The 12,382-nt window shown below is 41.6% G+C and overlaps 1 long non-coding RNA gene across 1 annotated transcript; it reads left to right on the top strand.

The window, feature by feature from the left end:
* Positions 1-7,720: 7,720 nt before the first annotated feature.
* LOC309488231 lies at positions 7,721-8,816 on the top strand. Its single transcript, XR_014202067.1, has 2 exons — positions 7,721-7,980; positions 8,011-8,816. It is a non-coding gene; the product is annotated as an uncharacterized lncRNA (long non-coding RNA).
* Positions 8,817-12,382: the final 3,566 nt, after the last annotated feature.

Raw genomic sequence — 12,382 nt, 5'->3', positions numbered from 1 at the left:
ATCTGATGTACTGCCTGGCCGTTTGCTTAGAGAGGTATTAGACACTATTAGCCCTGCGCTTTTAACCATTATAAACAGTTCTTTGTCTAGTGGGGTTTTCCCTGAGTCTTTTAAACATGCTTCTGTACAGCCCCTGCTAAAAAGATCTCACCTTGATCCATCTGTTCTTAGTAACTACCGCCCAATTTCTAAACTTATTTCCAAGGTTTTAGAGAAAGCAGTGCTTTCACAATTTACTTCTTACCTGGATGCCTTTAACATTTTGGATAAGTTCCAATCTGGTTTTAGAGCTCTTCACAGTACAGAGTCAGCCTTGCTTAAAGTTACAAATGATCTTTTGTTGTCTACTGATTCAGGGTCATCTGTCATTCTGTTACTGCTAGATTTGAGTGCAGCCTTCGACACTATTGACCATGACATCCTCTTGAAACGACTTCAATATGCAGTAGGGGTTCAAGGCACGGCATTACAATGGTTCACCTCTTATTTAAAGGGTTGGACGTTTTCAGTAAATATTGGGTCGTTTACCTCACCTACTGCACCCGTCCCTTATGGTGTTCCTCAGGGTTCTATTCTTGGCCCTTTATTGTTCTCACTCTACATGCTTCCCCTGGGCTCCATTCTCCAGAAATATGGTATAAACTATCACTGTTACGCCGATGACCTACAACTTTACCTTCCAATCAAACTTGAAAATGACTTCTCTATACAACTTCTTTTCTCATGTTTTGACGAAGTGAAAATTTGGATGGCTAACAATTTCCTGCAACTAAACACTGACAAAACTGAGGTGCTTCTGCTAGGCCCCGCTGCACTCAATACTACTCTGATAAGTAGGTTAGGTTCCCTTAGTGATAGCGTACAACCCCTTGTAAAAAATCTAGGGGTCCATTTTGATCCTTTACTACAATTTGACAAGCAGGTAAACATGGTTGTAAAGAGTAGCTTCTTCCACCTCAGATCTGTTGCGAAGGTAAAACATTTTCTTTCTCAAAAAGATCTTGAAATTGTCATCCACGCACTAATCTCTTCAAGACTGGATTATTGTAACTCTCTGTATGTCGGCCTTCCTCAAAGCACTCTATCTCGGCTTCAGATGGTTCAAAACGAAATTCACGATTCCGCATCAGATTCACGAAATCGCATCAAACTTTCCACAAATCAGCGGGAGACCGTCTTCTGGCAGCAAGAGAAAATAAGCGGAAACACAACCTGCTTGACCCTGACTAACTATGTAAAAGGTCTGTGTTACATTTAACCCCGCGTTAGGTTGTGCCCCGCGCTCCCCTACACTTGACTTGTTTGTTCACAGTTTGAACGTTCTTGTTTCTATTTGTTTCATTTCAAGATCTGAGGTGAATTATCCATTGTTGCTACAAAGCTGGCCTAGAGCTTTTGTCTGGCCCACCTCTGGGCCTCATCCTTGCTTCAATTCTGTCCCAGTTCTGGCTGGGTCCCCGGCCCACAACTGGCCCAACACACTGAAAACAGACACAAACAATTTCCTCTGGCAAAGATGTGGCCCACACCCTGTAAAATAACTCAAATTTATTGATATGGCCCAGGTCTGGCCCAGGCGCTGTAAGACAGATCTGGCTGAGAGCCGGATGGGTCCCCGGTCCAGATGTGGAACAGAAACAGGCAGTGAAACACAAATTCAACCATTGAAAAAGATTAAGGATTTTTTTATAAAATTAACAAATACACTTTAATATATACATGTATTAACAATGAACACTATGATATTAACATCCATTAACAACACACTTTTTAAACAACAAAATAACAAGTAAATTATAATTACTGTATATGATTAAAAGAAATACATCATTCTCTTTCACACACATAAACTATCTTTCACTCTCTTTAACACTAAATAATTTCATTTTGCAAATGTCATCACCTTTAAATATATAGCGCAGTAAAAACTGTTTCAAAGCAGCTTTACAGGGTTAAACAGGAAAATGATCAATGATGCAAACAAAGTTCAATTTGGCTGTAAAGCTGCTCTAAAAATAAAATAGTGTCATTGTTCTGCTGAATTCAGTTCAGTGTTGATTCAGTTCTGTTCAATAACTGTATGAAGTATATCAATTATAAAAATAGTTAATTTAAACTATTAAGCAGTTCTTCAGGAAACAGTGATGTCATTGTCCAGCTCAGTTCAGTTCTCATATAATAGTGTCAATGCAGGCAGTGTCCCCAACTAAGCAAGCCAGAGGCGACAGTGGCAAGAACCCAAACTCCATCAGGAGACAGAATGTGTAGAAACTCAATGTCCTCACTGTTTCGTGCGTTTTGACTTGAGGCTTTAATAAACTCTCAGTGATATCATCACAGGTAACTTTTTTGCATTCACTCAGCTCGTGCAGTTGCAACTAACTCCGACTGTAAAACCCACAACATGACTTCCTCAGTCCCTTAAAGGGATACTACCAAATTCTAACAACACTACAGAATGAAAAAAACAACAATAAAAAAAAAAACAGGCTCAGTCAGGGGGCCAGTTCTCCTCTGGCCAAACAACGAACATGGTGTGGTTAGGATTCCAGGCTGCTTCACAAGTCAGATTGTGGATTGATATCATTCAGAGTATTTCATTCAGCTCCTTCTGCTTGAAAATTGGAAAAGATTACATGAAGGTAAAAGAGTAGCAAAACTCAAGAGCATGTAGATGTGAATTTGAGAACTTGTACAATAAATATTTGTACCTGTACACAAAAATTTACACTCACAGCTCCAACTTGTTGAATGTTGAGATTTGCACTTGCAGACAAAAGTCACAAACCTGTATTCTGAATTTGAAGCTGCAGACAAGTAGTCACAAATGTGTAAAATGTCATTCACAAAAATACAATGACAGACACAAATTCTTTCATTCACATTCGCAGCACAACCTCAATTAGACATTTGCAACTTCTCAAATCTTCACGCATTGACTTTTGCAACTATTTTCGAGATAGGAAACTGTGTAGGAAACTCAGAAGCGAAGACCAGGAGACTTGGTTGTATCTTCAGCAGGATTCTTTATTGAGAACACGAGCTGTCGTAGCTGCAGTCATCAAGTCTGACTAGGGCAGTGTACATTGTAGTTTATATACATTTAGAGGGCAGTGCTTAGAAATGGAGACAAAGCTCCTGGGTGACGACCTTAAATAAAGCATGCAAATGAAGTATACAGCTATAGGAACCTCTAGAGTGTTACCAATCCTAATCCAATCAACATAACTATTCAAAGACTGGGACAGGGGCTCCAAGAGCTATTAAAGACAAAGGGTGAGAGTCTCAGTAATCTGACTCATTTAACTTACAATAGAGAGAACAGAACTGGCAGGAATCTCTTGCTGGAAACTTTGATTAACAGCTGATATCATCATCATCATAACCTTAAATGCTAAATTCAATGTGCTCTACCTTAGTTTTTCATGGTATGTTATGTAAGGACATAAGATCAGCAGATCTTATACAGATTCTTAAATTTGTAACTCCACAGATGCATAACTAACTTGTGCACTTGCAAACTGAGTGGCTTCGAGAGAGAAAGGAGGGGCAATTTGAAATTGCAATGGCAGATTTGAGAGTTGCAAATGCCTAATTGAGGTTGTGCTGAATGTGAATGAAAGAATACAAGTTTGTGTCTGTCATTGTATTTCTGTGAATGTCATTTTAACATTTATAACTACTTGTCTGCAGCTTCAGAATACAGAATATGTTATTCAGAATACAGGTTTGTGACTGTTGTTAGCGAAGGCAAATCTCAACATTCAACTTCAGATTTTTATTTTACAGGTTTTCACATTGGAGCTGAGTGTAAACTTTAGCGAACAAGTACAAATATTTATTGTACAAGTTTTCAAATTCACATCTACATGCTCTCGAGTTTTGCTACTCTTTTACCTTCATAAGATCACGCCGCCATTTGGTGAGAGGAGAGTTGAAGCTGGCCATTGGGTCTGTGCGGAGGACTTGTATGGTTGGTTGACTGTTGTGTCAACGAGGTCTACACCTCGTGCAGTTATTTCAGTTGTCTCAAAATAGCAATGCGCCAACAAGCAATACGATGGCTTTTCCAGGTGAATTATTTGGCTTGTGTACGGACCTACAAATAATAACCCATTGGAAATCACCCAAAATTACATGAATTATGTGAAAAGTCTCGGAGTAGTCCCAATGTGACTGCTTACTGACTGCAGAACTGAAAACAGGACAATGGCAGCCATGTACAGTGTACTCTTTGCAATTGCATAGCGACTATGCCAGCACATCCAGCCATATGTATGGTTTGTAAATGAACAACCAGTGAATCCAGTCTTGGTGGTCGATGTTCAGGTGTTTTCTGATTTGCTGTTTAATTTTCTGAATTGCTGTTTCTGATTGTTTTTGTGTCGGTTTTTTTTTTCACTTCAGGGCCACCGTACTAACGGGACATTTATTTTGCAGAAAGCAGGAGACACTTGAAATAGTTAACCCTGTGTCCTTTTGAAACAGAATCCTGGTTTATCTTGCTTCTGTCACGGTATCAAATGAGGAGAAGGATTTGCAGGTTAACAGTGTTTAATAAAAACATAAACTCACAGCCGTACACAAAATGATAATCCATACAGGTGACACAGAGAAGGCAACAGAACAACCAGTGACATCAAACAATGAACCAGCAAAAGACACACACAAAGACACAGCTTATATATGCAGGTTAATGGGAAACAGCTGGTGACAAATGATCAATGATTAACAGACAGGAGTATGGGAAATGCAGTTCATGATACATATGACAGTGAGGGGAAGAGACATCTGGTGGCAACTCAGGGAACAACACTAATACAATACAATAACACAAAACAGTCTCACACTGTGACAGTACTCCCCCCTAAAAGGAGTGGCTTCCAGACACTCCATAAGACCAAGCACAAAAGTTCAGGTGGGTGGAGGAACGGAGGTGGATCTGGGGGAGGGATGGAGGGTCTAGAACCCCAGGGCGGGGCCGCAGGCGGTGCAGGGAGCCAGGGCGGGGCCGCAGGCGGTGCAGGGAGCCAGGGCGGGGCCGCAGGCGGGACCAGAGACCAGAACGGCGCTGGAGACCAGGGTGGTGCTGCAGGCATCTCCAGACACCAGAGCCGAGCTGCAACCCATGGTGGTGCTGGCGGTAACAAGAACCTGGGCAAAAAAACACAAGAGGCCCTATGGGCCAGGTTAGCTAGGGCAGACAGTTCAACTAGCTTGGGGTCGGCCATCTTGGGCCAGGCAGAGAGTTCAAGGAGCTCGGGGACGTCCATCTTGGGCCGCGCAGAGAGTTCAAGAAGCTCCGAATCGGCCATCTTGGGCCAGGCAGAGAGTTCAGAGACCTCGGAGTCATCCATCTTGGGCAGGACGGAGAGACTTTCAGTCGTGACAGGAAGTGCAGTAGACTCATGTTCAGACCTCTCAGCTGTGACAGGAAGTGCAGTAGACTCAGGTTCAGACCTCTCTGCCGTGACAGAAAGTGCAAGAGATTCAGGTTCATATTCCTCAGCCGTGACAGGAGGTGCAAGAGACTCAGGTTCATCTTCCTCAGCCGTGACAGGAAGTACAGTAGACTCAGGTTCAGACCTCTCCGTCGTGACAGGAAGTGCAAGAGACTCAAGCTCAGACCTCTCAGCCGTGACAGGAAGTTCAAAAGACTCCGATTCAGACTTAACGGCCGATTCAGGTTCATGGGCTTGAGAGACATCTTGCTGAACAGAAGAGCAGAAAGCAGACCACACACACCACAGAGCCATGGTAAACACAGGAAATACTGAGTCCAATGAACATACCTCTGGTGCCTTCCTGAGAACAGGTGCAGGCATGATGATAGCCCTCCTTAGAACAGGTGACGCTGAGACAACAGCCATCTGGAGTGTAGGGGTAGGTATCAGTGATGCGCGGGTCAATGTATAAACAACCCGGACCCGACCGACGTTTTCAACTAACCCGCCCGCAACTCGGACCGCAAAAAAAAAGAAAGAAAATATTGTACCCGACCCGCTTCCTGACCCGCATTTTTTAAAAGTAGGCTAGTAAATGCATAGCAAGAAATACGTATGACAAAGCCAGCACTTTGGTCATTATCTTTCATTATTTCGGCAACTTTGCTCTTTCTGTTTGTGTATTTGCGGAGCTTCCACTCCCCAGTCTTCACCTTTTCTCTTGCCGCCTCCATCTCTACCTGCAGACTGAGCTCGTGCGTCATCTTCGCGCCAGTTATTCAGCCAATAAAGTGTAGGCCTATGTTTCATAGAAAATTGCATGTGAGCGGAGTGGAGCGGGAGCAAGCGGGCGATTCTTGGACAGAACGCAGAGCGGCATTTTTAAAAGGATGGAGCGTCGCCCTATTTCCCGCTCCAATTTCGCTCCGCGCACACCAAGATTCTGAAGCATGCTCAGTCAAGCCTGACTCAGTCTATTGTTGATGACTGCAAGATGGATTCTATTTTCAGTCAAAACTCGGCTCAATAATGGAGTTCAAAAAGTAGGCTACTTCAAAAAGGAAAATAAGAAGTCATACAGGTGTAAAACTAACTATTATGTGGTAGAAGAAAACGACATCGTTTCAGTCAGTAGGCCTAAAGATTAATTTTGGAATCTAAAAAGACACATCTCTCGAAAACATGCAGTGTGATATGTGAACACGCTGGGAAGAAAGCAAAAGGTTAGCAAATTGAATACGGTAACTTAAAGTGTAGCCTAAATTAAATACAGCGTAAAATGCAAACAATTGATACAAGCCCATTTAAATTTTAATCCTGCGCGCTGCGCACAAGTTATAAGAATGTTGTCCTAATAGTTAATTTAGCCTAGGCCTACTTTTAAAACGTTTATGTATATTTATTTTATATTTTTGTTTATATAAATTTTATTTATATTATTAGGCCCATTTATTCGTTTTATTTTACAGCAGTTTGTGTGTACAATGGATATAAGCCCATTTAAATTTTAATCGTGCGCGTTGCACAAAAGTTAACTTATCAAAATTCTGGCCTAATAGTAAAATTTTTATGTAGGCTATATTTTTGTTTATATAATTGTTATTCATTATTAGGCCCATTTATTCGTTTAATTTTACAGGACTTTGTGTAGGCTATATTCCTTCTTACATAGGCCTAATTTGTCATTTGAAATAAAACATTTCTATTTGAAAAATGTTGTTGTTGCTCATTAGTTCTTTAGGAGGTAAGGCTGTGGTCTAAGCTACAGTGATATAGGCTACATGTAGATTTTTTTTCCCCTTTTTGGAGCGAGCGGGGGGCGATTTGAGTGGAGCGCGGATCAAACTGCGTTGAGCGCTGATCGAGCGATAATGAGCGGAGCGGCCTGATGTAGCTTTGAGCGGGGGAGCGGAGGGGTGGACAGTTCCGTGAGCGATGAGCGAAGATTCTCACCGCTCCACTCCGCTTATGCTCTCTATACTACTATATAAATTACAAAGGTTTAATTGGCATCTTTATTTCAAACGACCCGACCGACCGCGACCCGAATATCATTAAAAATATTTTTGGATGACTCGTAACCGCGGGTAACGCGCTCATTTCGGATCAACCCGCGCATCACTGGTAGGTATAACCCCAGCAGTCTCAAAAATAGGCGCAGGCATAGTGACAGCCATCTTGGGTACTGCTGCTGGCTTGGCGGCGGCCATTTTGAGGGCGGGTGCAGGCTTGGCAGTGGCCCTCGTGAAAACCGGCATCGGGGTTGAAAGGCCAGCCCTCCGCACTGACCCTAATGGAGTCTCTGCCAGACTAGACCTCAGACGCTGGGTTCTGGCATGGATAGGAGAGAAAGGTGAGGCAGCCATCCTGTGAAGTGGCTCTGGTGCGGCAGCCATCTTGTGAAGTGGCTCTGGTGCGGCAGCCATCTTGTGAATAGGCTTGGGTCTCCTCTCCATCTCCCTCTCTCGTGGCCGACGCTCGGGAAAGAGTGAAACAATCATGTCTCTAGCACTCGCTACATCCATAATTGGCTCGGGTGTGGCAGCCATCTTGTGAAGAGGCTCAGGTGTGGCAACCATCTTGTGATATGACTCGGGTGTGTATTCCCGCAGGCCCAGAGTCCCAACACACAATGACCGGTGCGCACTACCTCCCCTCAAAAAATTGCTTGGACGGGGTCTCCTCCCTGACCTCCGAGAAGAATTCACCTTAGTCTTGGAAAAGACCCGAATCATCTCCCCGGTAAGTGCCTTGAAAGAGGCACAGCATGGGTCCCGTCTCTCCCACACCTCTGTTCCCCATGTGGCTGCTGGACCGGTCAGCAGCAGTAGCACGAACGCTACTTTCGATTCCTCAGTTTCGAAAGTCCTGTGATGCATATCTAGATGCAGAGAACACTGATTAATAAAGTCTTCACATAACTTAGGCTCACCAGCGTATCTCTCAGGGAAGTCCGTGCTAGGCTCCGGCTGACCACTCAACTCCGTGGGGTTGGGGGAAATGGATGGTGTGGGCGACACGGAACCACTCTGCAACAACAGGAGCTGTTGTTGCAAATCCACCACCCTGGTACTCAGTGCCTCTCTCACCCGCTCCAAGTTGCTCTCCTGTGTCAGATCCATAGCAGTGATACAAAAATAACTCCGGCTACAGATAACTCCTGTGGCTGATAACCCGCTCCTTCCTTAATGGCTGGTTCATTCTGTCACGGTATCAAATGAGGAGAAGGATTTGCAGGTTAACAGTGTTTAATAAAAACATAAACTCACAGCCGTACACAAAATGATAATCCAAACAGGTGACACAGAGAAGGCAACAGAACAACCAGTGACATCAAACAATGAACCAGCAAAAGACACACACAAAGACACAGCTTATATATGCAGGTTAATGGGAAACAGCTGGTGACAAATGATCAATGATTAACAGACAGGAGTATGGGAAATGCAGTTCATGATACATATGACAGTGAGGGGAAGAGACATCTGGTGGCAACTCAGGGAACAACACTAATACAATACAATAACACAAAACAGTCTCACACTGTGACAGCTTTACATTTCACACTGCTCATCAGGGTTAACAATTAATCCTGGATATTCATGCAATGACTTTTCACACTGTACATTCCTTACCCCTGTGTTAACATTTTTATTTGCATAGTGTCAATGATTGGATCAATGTGCAAAAATATTTACATAAAGGGCCCTGTCATACACCTGGCGCAATGCGGCACTTGGTGCGACGCAACTGTTTTTTGCTAGTTTCAGCCCAACGCAGTTATCATTTTCACGTCCTGCGCCACGTTGTTTAAATAGCAAATGCATTTGCGCCCAACTGTGCCCTCAGGGGTGTGCTGGTCTGAAAACAAGGTGTGTTCAGGCGCATTGTTGGCGCATTGCTATTTTGAGCAAACTGAAATAGACTGCGACATTGATGATGTTTATGGGCTGATAACATCATTATCAAATAAGATAAGAACAGAACTGCTTAAATGGAAGGTGGTTCTGATACAGATTTGAAAGAAAACTCCCAAATAAAGCTACGTTAAGCAATTACATTTTCATTTATTTGGGAAATATATATATATATATATAATATATATATATATATATATATATATATATATATATATTGTCACAGGGTGTTTGCAGGCTGACAGACGAAGACAGATGAATAAAGTTCTCAACGAAGTTTAATAGCAAGTATACTCAAAAACAGGCGAACAGGTGATGAAAACACAACTAAATGTGATTGTGACCAGACAAAGAGGCTGCGTTTACACTGCCACAAAAAATCCGATCTTTTACACACATCTGACACAGATCAGAATTTGTTGTTCTATCAGATCCGCACAAGATCTGATTTTTCCGATCTGAGCCACTTCCAAATGTGCTTTTAAATCAGATATATATCCGATATCTGGACATCCGACCTACGTCTAAACATGCATATCCGATTCCCCTTTGAATTCCAAGCCACCACAAGGTGAGGATGACACGTTTATTTACATAGATAGCTTTTTAATGTTGTATGAGGCAGACGTGCGCTCGCTCACAGCTTTTTAGAGGTAGGAACTTTATATTTATCTAAATATAATATTTATCTCTTTATATAAGAAAAGAAATTGCACAAACACAGAAACATTCAGGAGCTGGTTTTCAACCTCTGCCCATGACTTTTATAAATAAAACAGCTTCACTACTGAAAGCTACATTATATTTCTCAGCAATGAGGTAATAACTTCAATGTAGGCTAATTAAAACAACAAGCGTCACTATATGGTTACTCTCTCTCTCTCTCTCTCTCTCTCTCTCTCTCTCTCTGGTTAATTCATTCAAATTCATAAAAAAAAAAAAAAAAAAAAAAAAATTATTTCACTTCAGAATAAAAATTCCTTAATATTAACACTTTTCTAAATTGGGCCCTATTGGAGGTGGCGAGGGCGGGCGGATATGTTATACCTATCACTTCTGCAACTAAAGATTGCTTTATTAATAATCTTCCTGATCAGTTTCATCATCTCAGCATCCCAGATAGCTTAGAAGAACTCGATATTGTGACAGAAACTTTGAACTCTCTCTTTTCCAGCACTTTAGACACAGTTGCTCTGTTGCGCTTAAAGAAGATTAAAGAAAATAGTCCAATGCTGTGGTACAACGAGCACACTCAGGCCCTTAAGAGAGCAGCCAGAAAAATGGAGCGCAACTGGAAGAAAACAAAAATAGAGGTATGTCGCATTTCATGGAAAGAGAGCACGATTGCGTACAGAGAGGCCTTAAAAGCTGCTAGATCTGCTTATTTTTCAACCCTATTAGAAGAAAATAAACAAAACCCTAGGTATTTATTTGAAACAGTGGCTAAACTAACGAAAAATAAAGCTTCAAGCCCAGAAGTTTCCAAGCAGCAAAGCAGTAATGACTTTATGAACTTCTTCACTTATAAGATAGATAACATCAGGGAGAAAATTATAACAATGCAACCGTCTACTACAGTATCACATCAGGCAGTGCATTGTAGTGTCCCTAAGGAAACTTGATTCATTCATTGCTATAGAAGAGGAAGAATTCGTTAAACTCGTTAAACCATCTAAATCGACAACATGTATGTTAAACCCTATACCGACTAAGCTACTGAAAGAGATGCTTCCAGAGGTCATAGATCCTCTTCTTAATATCATTAATTCATCTTTGTAATTAGGATACGTACCAAAAACGTTTAAGCTGGCTATGATTATACCGCTTGTTAAAAAAACGCAACTTGATCGTACAGAATTAGTCAATTACAGGCCGATCTCGAATCTACCTTTTCTGTCAAAGATACTAGAAAAGGCGGTATCTTCACAATTATGTTCCTTTTTAGAAAGAAATGATATATGCAAGGATTTCCAGTCAGGATTTAGACAGTACCATAGTACTGAGACTGCTCTCATTAGAGTTACAAATGATTTGCTCTTATCATCCGATCGTGGTTGTATCTCTCTATTAGTGTTACTCGATCTTAGTGCTGCATTTGATACTATTGACCACAACATTCTTTTAAATAGACTCGAAAATGATGTTGGCATTAGTGGAATTGCATTAACATGGTTTAAACCATACTTATCTGACCATTATCAGTTTGTAGCAGTAAATGAAGAGATGTCTCATCGATCACAAGTTCAGTACGGCGTACCACAAGGCTCAGTACTAGGACCGTTGCTTTTCACTCTGTACATGCTACCCCTGGGAGATATCATTAGGAAGCATGGCATTAGTTTTCACTGTTATGCTGATGATACTCAGCTCTATATTTCTTCACGCCCTGACGAAACTTACCAATTCACAAAATTAACGGAATGCATAGGTGATATAAAAAATTGGATGACTAGTAATTTCCTACTACTTAATTCTGAAAAAACAGAGATTCTAATTATTAGACAAAAAACTTCCTCACGTAATAATCTAGAATACTGTCTAACACTTGATGGCTGCTCTGTCAAGTCTTTGTCGTCGGTTAGGAACCTGGGTGTGCTCTTTGATTCCAATCTTTCATTTGAAAGCCACGTGTCTAGTATCTGTAAAACCGCATTTTTCCATCTTAAAAATATATCTAAATTATGTCATATGCTCTCATTGACAAATGTGGAACAATTAGTCCATGCGTTCATGACATCAAGACTAGATTATTGTAATGCTATTATGGGTGGTTACCCTGCACGCTTAATAAACAAATTACAGCTGGTCCAAAACACAGCAGCTAGAGTTCTTACCAGAACCAGGAAGTATGACCATATTAGCCCGGTTCTGTCAACACTGCATTGGCTCCCTGTAAATGATTGCTAATTTGCTTGAATTTATAAGGTCTGTACCGATTTATGTGTATAGTTATTTTGAAGGACTTTTATTATGATACGGCCTTAACGTGCACCAACATGTGTATAAAGCACGTTCTGTTTC

Source organism: Leuciscus leuciscus (assembly GCF_965113295.1).
Source record: "Leuciscus leuciscus genome assembly, chromosome: 23".
Taxonomy (NCBI): domain Eukaryota; kingdom Metazoa; phylum Chordata; class Actinopteri; order Cypriniformes; family Leuciscidae; genus Leuciscus; species Leuciscus leuciscus.
This window is presented reverse-complemented; position numbering and strand designations above follow the sequence as displayed.